We start from the raw sequence: 12,837 nt of genomic DNA on the forward strand, positions 1-12,837 counted from the left end.
TGCCCTTCCATATAAGATAAAGACCTATAGAATCTCTTCAAATGTTTATATCTATCCATGCCCAATTACAGCCACCAGGATCTAAGTCTGCTTTCCCCAGCTTCATCTTGAGTTTTTCTTTTGCAATCCCTTTTCCTCTTCCATTTTCCTACCTTTTCTTCGCCTAAGTTCACTGTCCATTTACATATCAACTTAACTTATATCTAAATTTTCCTAAGTTCTTTTCTCTGCATGTTTTTCCTTTTTATAAAGGATAGCTAGTGATGTTACTGGGCTAATTTTATAACCAGCCAATTTGCTGAAGTTGTTTATCAGATGTTAAAGTTCTCCAATAGAATTTGGGAGATCCCTAATGTACACTGTTCCATCGTCTGTAAATATTGATGCCCTGACTTCCTCCTTTCCAATTTATATCCCCCTCATCTCGTTTTCTAGTCTTACTACTTTGGCTAAAATAGAAAGTCCTATGTTGAATAGTTAAGAAGATAGTACGCAGCCATGTTATCCCTGATTAGGTGAGGTTGCTCTAAGTTGCTCTCCACTGAAGTTAATGTTGATTATTGGCTTGCTGTATATTTGTTTTATTATGTTTAAGTGTGTAATTTGTATTCCTGATCTTTCCACACCTTTTAAGATGAAAGGGGTGTTAAATTTTGTCAAGAAATTTTTCTGAGTCGAATGAGATGATCATGTATTTTTGTTTTTCTATTTAATTATATGGTGGATCACGTTGATAAATTTTCATAAATTGAAACATTTTCACATTACTGGTATACAGCATACTTTTTCATGCTGAATGATATTCTTAATGTGTTCTTGAATTTGGTTTGCAATAATTTATTTTGAATTTTTTACTTGATGTTCATAAGCCAAATCAGACTCTACTTATTTTTCTTTGTTGGGTCTTTGTGTGGTTTATGTGTGAGGATAACTGTGAACTGATAGAGTGTATTAGGTTTTTTCCTTCTGTTTTTCTTTTGCAGAATAATTTGAGGAGTATTGCTATTATTGCTATAATAATGCAATTATAGGGAGGGAGAAATTCTGCACTAAATCCATACCAACCTGGGTTTTTTTTTCTTTCTTTTTTCTTGTGAGACTTTGATGACAGCTTCTATTTTCTTAGGAGTTATGGGACTGTTCACGTTTTTTACCTGATTTTTATTTAACTTTGGCATATGGCATATGTCTAGAAAGTCAATCATTTCATTCAGATTTTCCATATTTGTGGATTATAGGTTTTTGAAGTAAGACCTAATGATTCTTTTTTTCAGATTTCTTCAGTTTTTGTTGTTTTGGTGTGAAAGATTCTGTAGGTAATTGTTACAACTATTTGATTCATAACATCTGTTAGCTTCATTGTTTGTCTGTTTAGTTCCTGTTTAATGGCCTTTCCTTGGTTGGAGCTGAGTGGTGAAGTTCCCCACTATTATTATTATTATTATTATTATTATTATTATTATTATTATTATTATTCAATGTATGATTTTATTTTTATTAAAATTACTTTGATGAATATGGGGTGCTTTGTATTTGAGACATTGATGTTCTCAATTGAAATGTCATCTTGGCATTCAGTGACAGGAACCCTGGAAGCATATTTGTCCACCATGTCCAGATGACTATATGTGACTCGAAGATCAAATACCAAGAGGGCCAATGTCCTCCTGTGGTCAAGGTATATACAATCAATTTGGAGTCTCAGTACTTACTACTACAAGGAGTTCCTGCAATGAGAACCATGATGGAATTAGTTGAGAGATTTTCTCTGTATGGGAAGACTGAATAGTATAATGCCCTAGATGAACACCCAGCACAAGATTTTACAGAAGCTTTTCTCATTAAATTTGTGAAATTAGAAATTGCAAGGAAAGCTAAGAAAAAGATGGATGAACAGAGTTTCTTTGGAGGATTACTTCATGTATGCTATGCTCCAGAATTTGAGACAGTTGAAGAAACTAGAAAAAAAATTATAAGAAATAAGAGGCTTATATTGCGAGACTTAGTAATAACAAAGACTATTACATGACAAAGAAGAAACCAGTTCCAGAACAATTTTTAGACAGGATTTCTATGAACACATGTCTAGATTTTGTACAGCTGCTTTAAAGACATCTCCCAAGAGTCCTTGGGAGAACTTAGGTCCTAGTCTTCCTTATTCTTGTGAATTCCCTTTGTGCTATTTTGCCTTCAACAGCACGTGTTCACCTGGGGAACATATACACAGAACATCAAACTTTTATAATAGTGCTAACCATGGTGAACTCTGAAGCATCATGATTACAGTGCCCTTTTCCAAAAACTACAGATGAACACTTACAAAAATTCCATCCCTCATTCTAGTGTGCAAGAGACCATTGCTACCTCACAGGTCGTAGGCCGATTTATGCCTAGGACAACAGAGCTGTAGGAGAGAAAAAAAAAAAAAAAAAAACAAGACTGTGATTGTGACCTTGGAACTTTCCTTGAAAGAAACACAAGCAATAAGGTTTTGATTGGACCTAAGTTACCAGGGGTTTCTACAGTAGATCTGCTGGATGACTCCTTGAATACAATAGTAAACTTAATTTGGAATAAACTTAAAGAGTTGATTTCATCTGTGCCAAATCCTTCAGACGACAATATAGAAGACATGTATACAAGTCACCCATGGAAACAGAGAATAATATAGCTTGCCATCAGGGAGTAAATCATGCCTTTTCTTTATTATTTTGAATCAGGGTCTGACTGGATAGACCTGACTAGTCTGTAACTCACTATGTAAACTAGGCTAGCCTTGGGTCTCTGCTCCTGAGTGCTGGGAATAAAGGATGTGTAACCACACCCAGCAAACTGGTACTTCCCTGAGAGATTCTTTTTTATGTTTGTCCCATTTTAATTCTTTCAGGCATCTTACTACTGCTGTTCTAGGATTTTATCTTTTAAAATCAAGTACTGACTAAAAAATATATTCATATAGTTTTATGTAAAAATTATGTTAAAATCTGAAAAAAAGTACTGACAAAAATGTATAATTTTAAGCAAAAAATGTTTAAAATCTGTACATTTATCTTTGTTTTGTAAAATAAAGTTGTTTAAAAAAAAGAAAAAACATAAACTGTGTGCAAATGTTTTCAACTTCCTTGGATCTACACTCAATGTGGCAGAGACTATTTTTCTCATACCATATTAATTCTTGTGCTACAATGTGTAAATTGATTGAAACAAATATAAAAATATGTAATGCAAATAAAGGCAATCAGGGTCTCATTTAGAAAAATAAAGAAATATCATCTTGCTGAATTTCTCCTTTGATGAGTATGAAGTTTCCTTCCCCTTTCCTCTTGGTTATTTTTGTTTGAAAGTCTATTTTATTAGATATATGAGCTTATTTCCTAATTCCATTAACTTGAAAACCTTTTTTTTCAGCATTTTACTTTGAGGAACTGTATATTTTGCTGCTGATGTATATTTGTTGTATGCCACAGAAAAATAGGTACATATCTGGTCTATTATCGTGTGTCTTTTTATTTGTGAACTGAGTCCAGTGATATAGATAGTAATGACCAGTAATTGTAAGTTCCTGTTATTTTTATGTTGTTGGTGATATTGTTTGTTTGTGTGTTTGTGTGTGTGTATGTGTGTGCTCCTCCTTTCGGTTTTGATGTGAGAGCATTAATTTCTTACGTTTTCTTGGGTGTAGTTACCCTCTTTATGTAAGAGTTTTTCTTTGTAGTATCCTCTATAGATCATGATTAGTAGAAAGATCTTGAACAACTTTTTATTTACCCCCTTTTCTTGTTTTATTATATTCATCTGTATTTCACTTAGGGTCTTATTTGTTTCTTCTTTAATGGCTTTTCCTGTATTTCTTTAAATGAACTATTTATATCCTCTTTAAATGCTTCTATTATCTCCAGGAGATTTCATTTAAAGTCACTCTTCAGATTTCTTAGGATAGCCAGAACTTCCTATAGTAGGAGAGCTGGGCTCTGATGGTGCCAAATTGTATTGGCTTCTGTTAATTATGTTCTTGAGCTTGCTTTTTGCCATCTGTCTTCGATGTTGGTTTGCCCCAGTGTCCTGCCTTGGAGAAGGCATTCAGGGAGTCAGGTGCAGCTATGTGTCTTGGGTTTGAACAGACCTCCTGTATATGTTGGATTTGAGCTGGCCTCTTAGGATGCAGGTTGAGCTGTGGGGTGGGGAGCAGTTTGTGCTGCAATTTGCTGGTGCTGGTGGAGGCCCCGACTGGTACATATATGAAGGCCTGACCTATTGGGGAAGAGTCCAAGGCTAGTAGGCTTACTGTGCCCCTTTATTCCCAGCAAGCTCTCTTGTGGCCTGGGGACTGGGGAAGTGAGATTAGGATTAGTAGGTAGGTGGGAAGCACAAGCTTTTTATGACATGCCATGAATTCATTAGACAGGTACTTTAGGGTAACTTTGCTTATGGTACTGTGTTCATTGACCTACTCTCTTGTGTTCTGACTTGCTGCCAGTACTTTTCAGCTTATTGCTTGTCTGTGGCTCAAGCTAAGGAAGGAAGTAAAAGAAGTGTTCCCCGGGGATCAAAAATTCTGCCTTTGAAGTGAAACTCATTGCTTGTACTTTTCACAACTGCTGAAAAGACAAATTTAGTAGAAATCGAATCTCAATTTGCAGCATCTGGAACTCACCTTCTAGCAAATAAATGGCCATGAAAAACTGCCTATATAAATTTTTAAAACTACTTATGAATAAATCTTTCTATTCATTTCTTCTTTTTCTGTCTTGTGTTTTCACAATTTACAGATGGATTTACTGAATGTAGATGGGATATTTGAGGTGGGTGTCATGAAATTAAAAAAGAGATTGTTTCTTCAGTAGTCAATCAAAATTACTAAGTGTCCTGGGTACTCTTTTGTCAACTTGATACAAGATAATCTCAGCAAAGATTAGGGAGCCTCCATTGAAAAAACGTGTTCATTTTATGAGGATTTTGGCAAACCTCTAGAATAGTTTCTTAAGTAGTGATTGATGTGGGAAGGTTCAGACCATTGTGGCTAAGGCTACCCTAAGGCTGCTGGTCCTAGGTTGTATAAGAAAGTATTCTGAGAAAGCCATAGAGAGCAAGCTAGTACAAAAAACCCCTATATCGCCTCTGCATCAGCTCTTATCTCCAGGTTTCTGCCCTTATTTAGTTTTTGTCCTGACTTTGTTTAATGATGAGGAAGGAAGGGAACAGTTATCCAAGTAAATTCTTTCCTCACTAAGTTTTCTGGTCATGGTTTTTATCACTGCAAACATAACTAAGGCAGAATTTGGTGCCAGGAATAGGGTATTGCTGTGTCAGACCTGACCATGTTGTACTTGAAAAGATAGTGATATGAATGTTAAGGGAAGTGCTGACAATTTAACCTAGCTTGTAAAATCTCAAAGGGAATACAAAGACAGGTCTTTTGTATGATGAACCTTTGATGTTTGGTCAGATGGAACTAAAAAATTGGCTATGATTTATAAGAGAAAATAGCCAGTAAAGAAAAACATTTGCTTTCCTGGGAAAATGGATACTTACCAGATGGAGTTGTAGAATCAATCAGCTGATTAAGAAGAGATCAGCATCATCTCTGTGAAGGCTTCTGGGAAGTGTTTAGGTTCAGCACATAGAAAGTGTGTTCCAGAGGAGGCCACAATTGTAAATACTGCTGGGAGATAAGATCTTGGCAGAGTAAGAGTTAGCCAGGTGATTCTGATTTGGAAGAGATGAAGGGATCAGGGATAGAAGGTGAGGATTGGCATTGTATAGCAACAATTGCGTCTTTGAAGAGATCGCTAGAGAGGCTATTGGCAAAAGTACATCTTAGTTGCTACAAGGGACCCCAGAATTTGAGACATACAAGTACTAAGATATTGCCAAGAGAAAAGTAGCAATAATGAACTGGAGCCATCTGGAACCTGGAAGACAAGCAATGCAGAGAATTGACTCAAACCCCTGCAAGAGCCCAGAAGGTTGTGAGTGAATTCCAGACATTGGAAATTGAGATACTGAAGTTTTGTTTTACTTTCTTCAGATAGTAAATCTGGCCTTGTTCTTTCATCATGGAATAAGAAAGGATTCAGCTTATTTTGTATTTTAAAGGAACCCTCAGTTGAGAGACTTTCAGTTTTAATTAAAAGGGACTTTGAATTTTTAAAAAAGAGACTATTTTTAAAGTGTTTGAATTCATAAGGCGGCATAACATTTAAAACTTTTAAAGTATTTTACATTATGATGTTTACATTAATGTGTGATCTTGGAGATAAACAAGAAGTGATAACTGTATCTTAATAGTTATGTGCTTATGGGTCATGCTAATAAGGGATTAGCTGTCCTGGTGAGTTTTATGTCACGTTAATGCAAGCTAGCATCATCAAAGAGAAGGGAACCTCAATTAAAAAAATGACTCTGTTAGATTAGGATTATGAAAGCTGATGAAGAATTTTCATAAATGGTTATGTGGAAGGTACAGCCTATTGTTGTTGGGACAACCCCTGGGTTGGTGGGCCTAGGTTCTATAAGGAACTAGGCTGAGAGAGCTATGAGGACCAAGCCAGTAGCCAATACCCACGGTCTCTGCTAATGCTTTTGCCTCCAGGTCCTGCTTGAGTTCCTGTCCTGACTTCTTTCAATGATGAGGAGTGATAAGGAGAAAAGTCTTACCTAATTTTTTACTGCTGTGAACTGTCATTATGACCAAGACAACCCTATAAGGCAATATTTAATTGGGACTGGGTTACAGGTTTAGAGGTTCTGTCTGTTACCAGCAAGGCAGAAGTTTGCCAATATCCAGGCAGTCATGATGCAGGAGCTGAGAGTTCAACATCCTGTTCAAAAGGCAAACAGAAGAAAACTGACTTCTAGGCAGCTCATGCCCACAGTGACACATTTTCTCTAAGAAAGCCACACACAACTACTTCAAAAAGGCTATAGCTTCTAATAGTGCTACTCCCTGGGCCAAGCATATTCAAACCACCACATTCCATTCCCTGGCCCCCATGGGTTTCTTCAAATACATAACTCTATGGGAAACACACCTTTATTATTATTATTATTATTATTATTATTATTATTATTATTATTAATTATTATTATTATTATTATTGTTGTTGTTGTTGTTGTTGTTGTTATAGCATAATAAAAAACAGATTTAGTCCAGTTTCCAAAGTTCCCACAGTCTATAGCAATCTCAACAATGTTATGTCCAAAATTTAAAGTCTCTTTTGAGATTCATCCAATCACTTAATCATAATCCCAAAAAAAGGCAGGATACTAGCTAGGCAAACTATAAACTCTTCACCCCCATGTCTGATGTCAAAGCTCTCTTTAGATATCCAACTCCATCCATCTTTGTTTACCACAGCATGATTCAGCAGTAACTTTATTTTTTTGGGCTGTTTCTACTCCTTGTTAGCAGTTTTCCTTGGCAAGTATTGAAGGGCTCTGACATTTTTAACAACTTGGGATGTCCAAGTTAACTTTAACTTTACAGCTTTTTGTTCCAATGTGTGGGAGCCACACTTGATCTTTTGGGCTTCTCCAAAACACTTGTGTCACTTCTCCAACTCTGCATACTGCTGCACTCTAGGGTCTGGTTGACTCCACTCAACTGCTCCTACTGTTCTTAGTGATCATCCCACAGTATTATCCTCTTTGATATCCTCAGGTCTTCTGCTATAGTAGGCTTCACCAACAGTCTCTTTTAGGGTCTCTTCATGGTGCCAAGCCTCAACTTCTAATTCAGTCCTTGGGATCAACATCAATTGAGTTTGCACTTCACCAATGCCTTTCCTGGCGTCTCAAGGAACCAAGCCTCAGCTGTTCTCCATAACTCTTTCATATCTACAAAACTAGTATTGCCTGGCTGATTTCTCACACATCACCAAATCCAGTAGCAGCATGAAGTACAACCTTGGCTCTTTCTTGAACATGGCTTCCTTGTATTCTCAGAAATTACTCTCAGAAGATTTTATCTCAGTGATGTTGGTCTCTTCTTTTTTATATTTTCCCCCATAAAGTCATTGTTTTTAATAGCTGTATAGCACTCCATTGTGTATACGTACCATGTTCTTTGTATCCATTCTTCTGTTGAGGGACATCTGGGTTGTTTCCAGTTTCTGGCTATTATAAATAAGGCTGCTATGAACACATTGGTGTATGTGTCCATGCTATTTATTGGAGCATTTTTCAGCTATATGCGCAGGAGCATTATAGTTGCCTCCTCAGGTAGAGCTATTTCCAATTTTCTCAGAAACAACCAGACTGATTTCCAAAATGGTTTTACCAGTCAGCAGTCCTAATTGCAACGGGGAGTGTTCATCTTAATACACATCCACATCAACTTCTGCTGTTACCTGAATTTTGATCTTAACCATTCTGATTGTTGTGAGGTAGAATCTCAGAGTTGTTTTGATTTTCATTTTCATGGTGACTAAGAATGTTGAACATTTATTTAGGTGTTCTCAGCCATTTCATATCTTGAAGTTGAGAATTCTTTCTTTAGCTCTGTAATTTACTATTTTATTGGATATTTTCTTTATTTATACTTCAAATAATATACCTTTCCCAGTATCCCCTCTGGAACCCCCCTTTGCCATCCCTCTGCCCACTGCTTCAATAAAGGTGCTCCCCCACCCACCCACCAACTCCCTCTCACCTTCGTGCCCTGGCATTCCATACACTGGGATATCAAGCCTTCACAAGACCAAGGGCCTCTATTTACACTGATGTACAACAAGGCCATCCTCTGCTACATATGCTGCTGGAACCATAGGTCTCTCTATGTGTGCTCTTTGGTAGATGGTTTAGTCTCTTGGAGCTCTGGAGGGGTTCTTGTTGATTGATTTTATTTTTCTTTCTGCCAGGTGGCAAACCCTTTAACCTCTTTTAATCCATTTTCTAATTCCTTTATTTGGGACCCCATTCTTAGTCCAGTGGTTGGTTGAGAACATAGTTATATCAGGGACATGTCAGCATGCACTTCTTGACATCTATATTATTGTCTGGGTTTGATGACAGTATAAAGGATGGATTCCTACAGTCTCTGCATGGTCCTTCCTTCAGTCCCCTCTTCGGTCTTGCATCTTCTTGAGCTTCATGTGGTCTGTGAATTGTATCTTGAGTATTTTGAGCTTTTAGGCTATTATCTACTTATCAGTAAGTGCATACCATGTGTGTTCTTTTGTGATTGTGTTACCTCGTCCACATGATGTTGTCTATGTATGTGAGTTCTGTAGCTGTCTTCAGACTCACCAGAAGTGGGAATTGGATCCTCATTATTGATTGTTGTGAGCCACCATATGGTTTCTGGGAATTGAACTCAGGACCTCTGGAAGAACAGTCAGTGTTCTTAACATCTGAGCCGTCTCCCTGTTGGTAGCTTTTTTGTCTTATTTAGCTTCTTTTTCTTTTTTCATTGAATCTTCTCTGTATTTATATTTCAGATGTTATCTCCCTCTTCCCATTTCCATCCTCCTTTACCCTCGCATTGCCTCCATGAAGATGCTCTCTTTCCCAACCACTAGCTTCCCCCTCAGTACCTTAGCATTCCCCTACACTGGAAAAACAAGCCTTCACTGAACCAAAGTTCTCTCCTCCCATTGATGCCAGAGAATGCCATCCTCTGCTGCATATGCACCTGAAGCCATGGGGTCTCTCCCTGTGAACTCATTGGTTGTTGTTTTAGTCCCTGGGAGCTGTGGTATGTTTGGTTAGTTGATATTTTGTTCTTCCCATGGGGTTGCAGACCCTTTCAGCTCCTTCAGTCCTTTGTCTAGCTCCTTCATTAGGGTTCCCTTGTGCTGAATTCTGAGCTCCAGCTAACCAGCATTAATTGTATCTGTAGTTTCTTAATTTCTTGACTTTAAAGCCAGAGCCACATGGCCAAAGCTGCAGAGTTCTGCTGTTTACAGGAGCTGGAAAATGTGCACCTTGTTCTATTACATTTTCACCAGCTTCCTGTTTTCCTACTCCTTCATTGCCTAAACTTGGTAGTGCTGGAACTTGTTCTGTAAACTGACCTTAAACTCAGAGATAACCACACCTCTGTTTCCTGAATGCTGGGATTAAAGGCAAGTACTATGATGCCTGGACTTATGCTTTTCTTTACTTAGAACATGTTTTATCCCAGGCTGGCTTTGAACTCAAAGCTCTGTTTGCTTTTATCTCCTAAAATTAAAGTGTGGGTCCCCTTGCCTGGGCTTAAGCTTTGCCTGGTTCCTGTTTCACATGAACAGCCTGTGTCTTTCAGCCTCAAGGTCTAGAACACAAATGTGCCCTCCATTTCCCAATTGTAGTTCATTTTGGATTAAAAGTACAAATTATCTTTGTTCAACTGTAGGCATAAACAATAAGCTTAGCTGGGTGGGATCTTTCCATGATAATACAGTTCTGTATCACTTTCTGGCTCCCCTTTATTTGGATCATGCACTTTATATTTTTTCTTTCTCAGTGTGCTAATTTTCATTAAAACACTCTTGATAAGACTAAACAAGAGAACCAAGTCTCTACTGGGTTCTACCTTAGCTTCAGGTAGACTCTTCAGACAAAGGCAAAAAGCTGCCACATACTGAAATTTTTATTCACTGAAACCTTTTGGATGGGGTCTGAATAGTTCAAATTATTCCCAGCAACATATTCTTCTATATTCATACTAGGATGACCCATTATACCACCTTAAATCATTCCATTGGTTTCCTAAAAGGCATTCTAAAAAAAAAGTGGTCAGGTCTATCACAAGAATACCCCACTCTTATTTCTGACTTAGTTAGGGATTTACTGCTGTGAACAGACACTATGACCTTATCAAAACAACTCTATAAGGACAACATTTCTTTGAAGCTGGCTTACAGGTTTAGTCCATTATCATCAGGGCAGGATCATGGCAGCATCCAGGTTGTCATGATGCAGCCGAAGCTGAGAGTTCAACATCTTGTTGTGAAGGCAAACAGAAGACTGACTTCCAGACACCTAAAAGGTGGATCTTAAAGCCCATGCTCACAGGAACACACTTACTCTAACAAGGTCACAGGTACTCCAAGAAGGCCACACCTCTTAATAGTGCCGCTCCCTGGGTCAAGCATATTCAAACTACCACAGAGAGAAAACCAAAAAAAGCCGACCCTACCCCACTCCAAGTTGTTTGATCATGTTTTATCACAGCAATAGTAGTCCTAGTTAAGAAAGTAAGAATATAAGTAATAAGACAGCAAGGGTGATTAACCATTTTTCCTCTTCAGTTTTATTAGAGATGACCAAAATTCTAACTAAGACATCCCCTGGGGAGAAGATTGAAGCATTTTATATTATCTTAAGCTTTGAACATAAAAACTCCCAAACAGTTTAATATATGGTTCTTATCTGTTGAAAGAGTATCTGCTCTCATTTACCCACAGAATAACCACTACATTGAGGAATTTAGTTTTGTTTTATAAACCTGAGAGTTCCAATGTATAAGATTTTTAAATGTAAACTATTACCCATAAAACTAATTTATTTCTGAGAGACAATTCTAAAGTTAAATTTTTATGCATATCTGTTTATGTTTAATGATTCTTTCTCTCAGCCCTATGTTCCCTAAATAAAACTCAGACTTAAAATATATTTACAAGTACCTTGAACATATAGCTAAGCTCTATTCTGACTAAATAATAATTAAGACAACCCAATTATTTCAATCTACACCTTGCTACATGGATGATTACCTGTGCTCAGATACCACGTGCCCATCTTGTCATCTCTTTTCAGCAATGATATTCTTGCCTTCTCTTTCCCAGAATTCTTTCCCCTCCCAGATGATCCACTTTTATCTCCTGCCTAAATCATAGGCCATAGAAATGTTTATTGACATCTAATACACAAGATATTCTGCTTACACATATCTAGACCTATAATGAAAATAGTTCGCATCACTGACCTGTAGGATATTACAGAGCATAAAGACTTTCAAATTCTTGCAGATGTAATTCCTGATGTGAAGTAAAACATAGCTTCTAGCATGACCACTCGTGCTTTATGGAAAGGAAGATTTTGAGTCAATGGTCTGGGGTGTGATTTATGAGTCTGCATTTCTAAATGCTTTTTTGCACACGGGCTAGCTGCATGTCTGAGGGGTATACTTTGTACAGTAAAAGATTAAAGTCATTTAACTTGATTATCTTGATGAATCATCCAGAGTTCATCCATAACTGCCTGCTGAGATCCAGTCTTGACATGAGGAAAGTTCTGGAAAAGGTGGGAATGGAACCAGCTCTGGTTCAGTGATGACTCAGAGTCTATAATGAATGCTAGCTGTCAGTTGAAGAGCCATGAATCTTTGCCAAAAGATTCTCATTATTCCTTTCCCCTTTCTTTTTCCTTTTTCCTTCTCATTCTGCATTCTCATTCTTTTGACTTCTTTTTCCCCATTGTTTCTGTCATTCTGTCATTCTTTTTTTTTCTACCTTTCTATTGCTTTTTCTTCTCCCAACCAGAAAGCCTGAAGATAGTCTTTTATTTACTACAGGTACTTATCAAGGCTTTGAATATTATTAATAATTATTTTAAAAATTCTTAAGTTTACATAAATCTTATAAATCTGGATCATTAATTTGGACCCCTGCTTCCTTAAAATAGAAACTCAACTGAAAAGCAAAGGCACATTTTCTTATAGTTTTTAGGCTGCCTCTTCTTTATAGGTAGCTAGGCAGTAGACAGCAGTCTTTAGTACCTATGTTCATGTAAGAATAGACAAGTGACAGACTACTAGGCTTAAAATAATTTCTTACTAAGTTTTAAAATTTATGCAAGCAGGTAGCTTTCTCTAATGTTTCTCTAGGCATTGTCATCCTCAATTTTTCAAGTAAT

The 12,837-nt window shown here is 37.2% G+C and overlaps 1 pseudogene across 1 annotated transcript; it reads left to right on the forward strand.

Moving 5' to 3' along the window:
• Positions 1-1,618: 1,618 nt before the first annotated feature.
• On the forward strand, positions 1,619-2,671 carry LOC308423728 (RNA-binding protein 48-like; annotated as a pseudogene). Its single transcript has one exon. The product of its transcript is annotated as an RNA-binding protein 48-like (transcript).
• The last annotated feature ends 10,166 nt before the right edge of the window (positions 2,672-12,837 follow it).

The sequence above is a fragment of the Micromys minutus genome (assembly GCF_963924665.1).
Source record: "Micromys minutus genome assembly, chromosome: 8".
Lineage (NCBI taxonomy): Eukaryota > Metazoa > Chordata > Mammalia > Rodentia > Muridae > Micromys > Micromys minutus.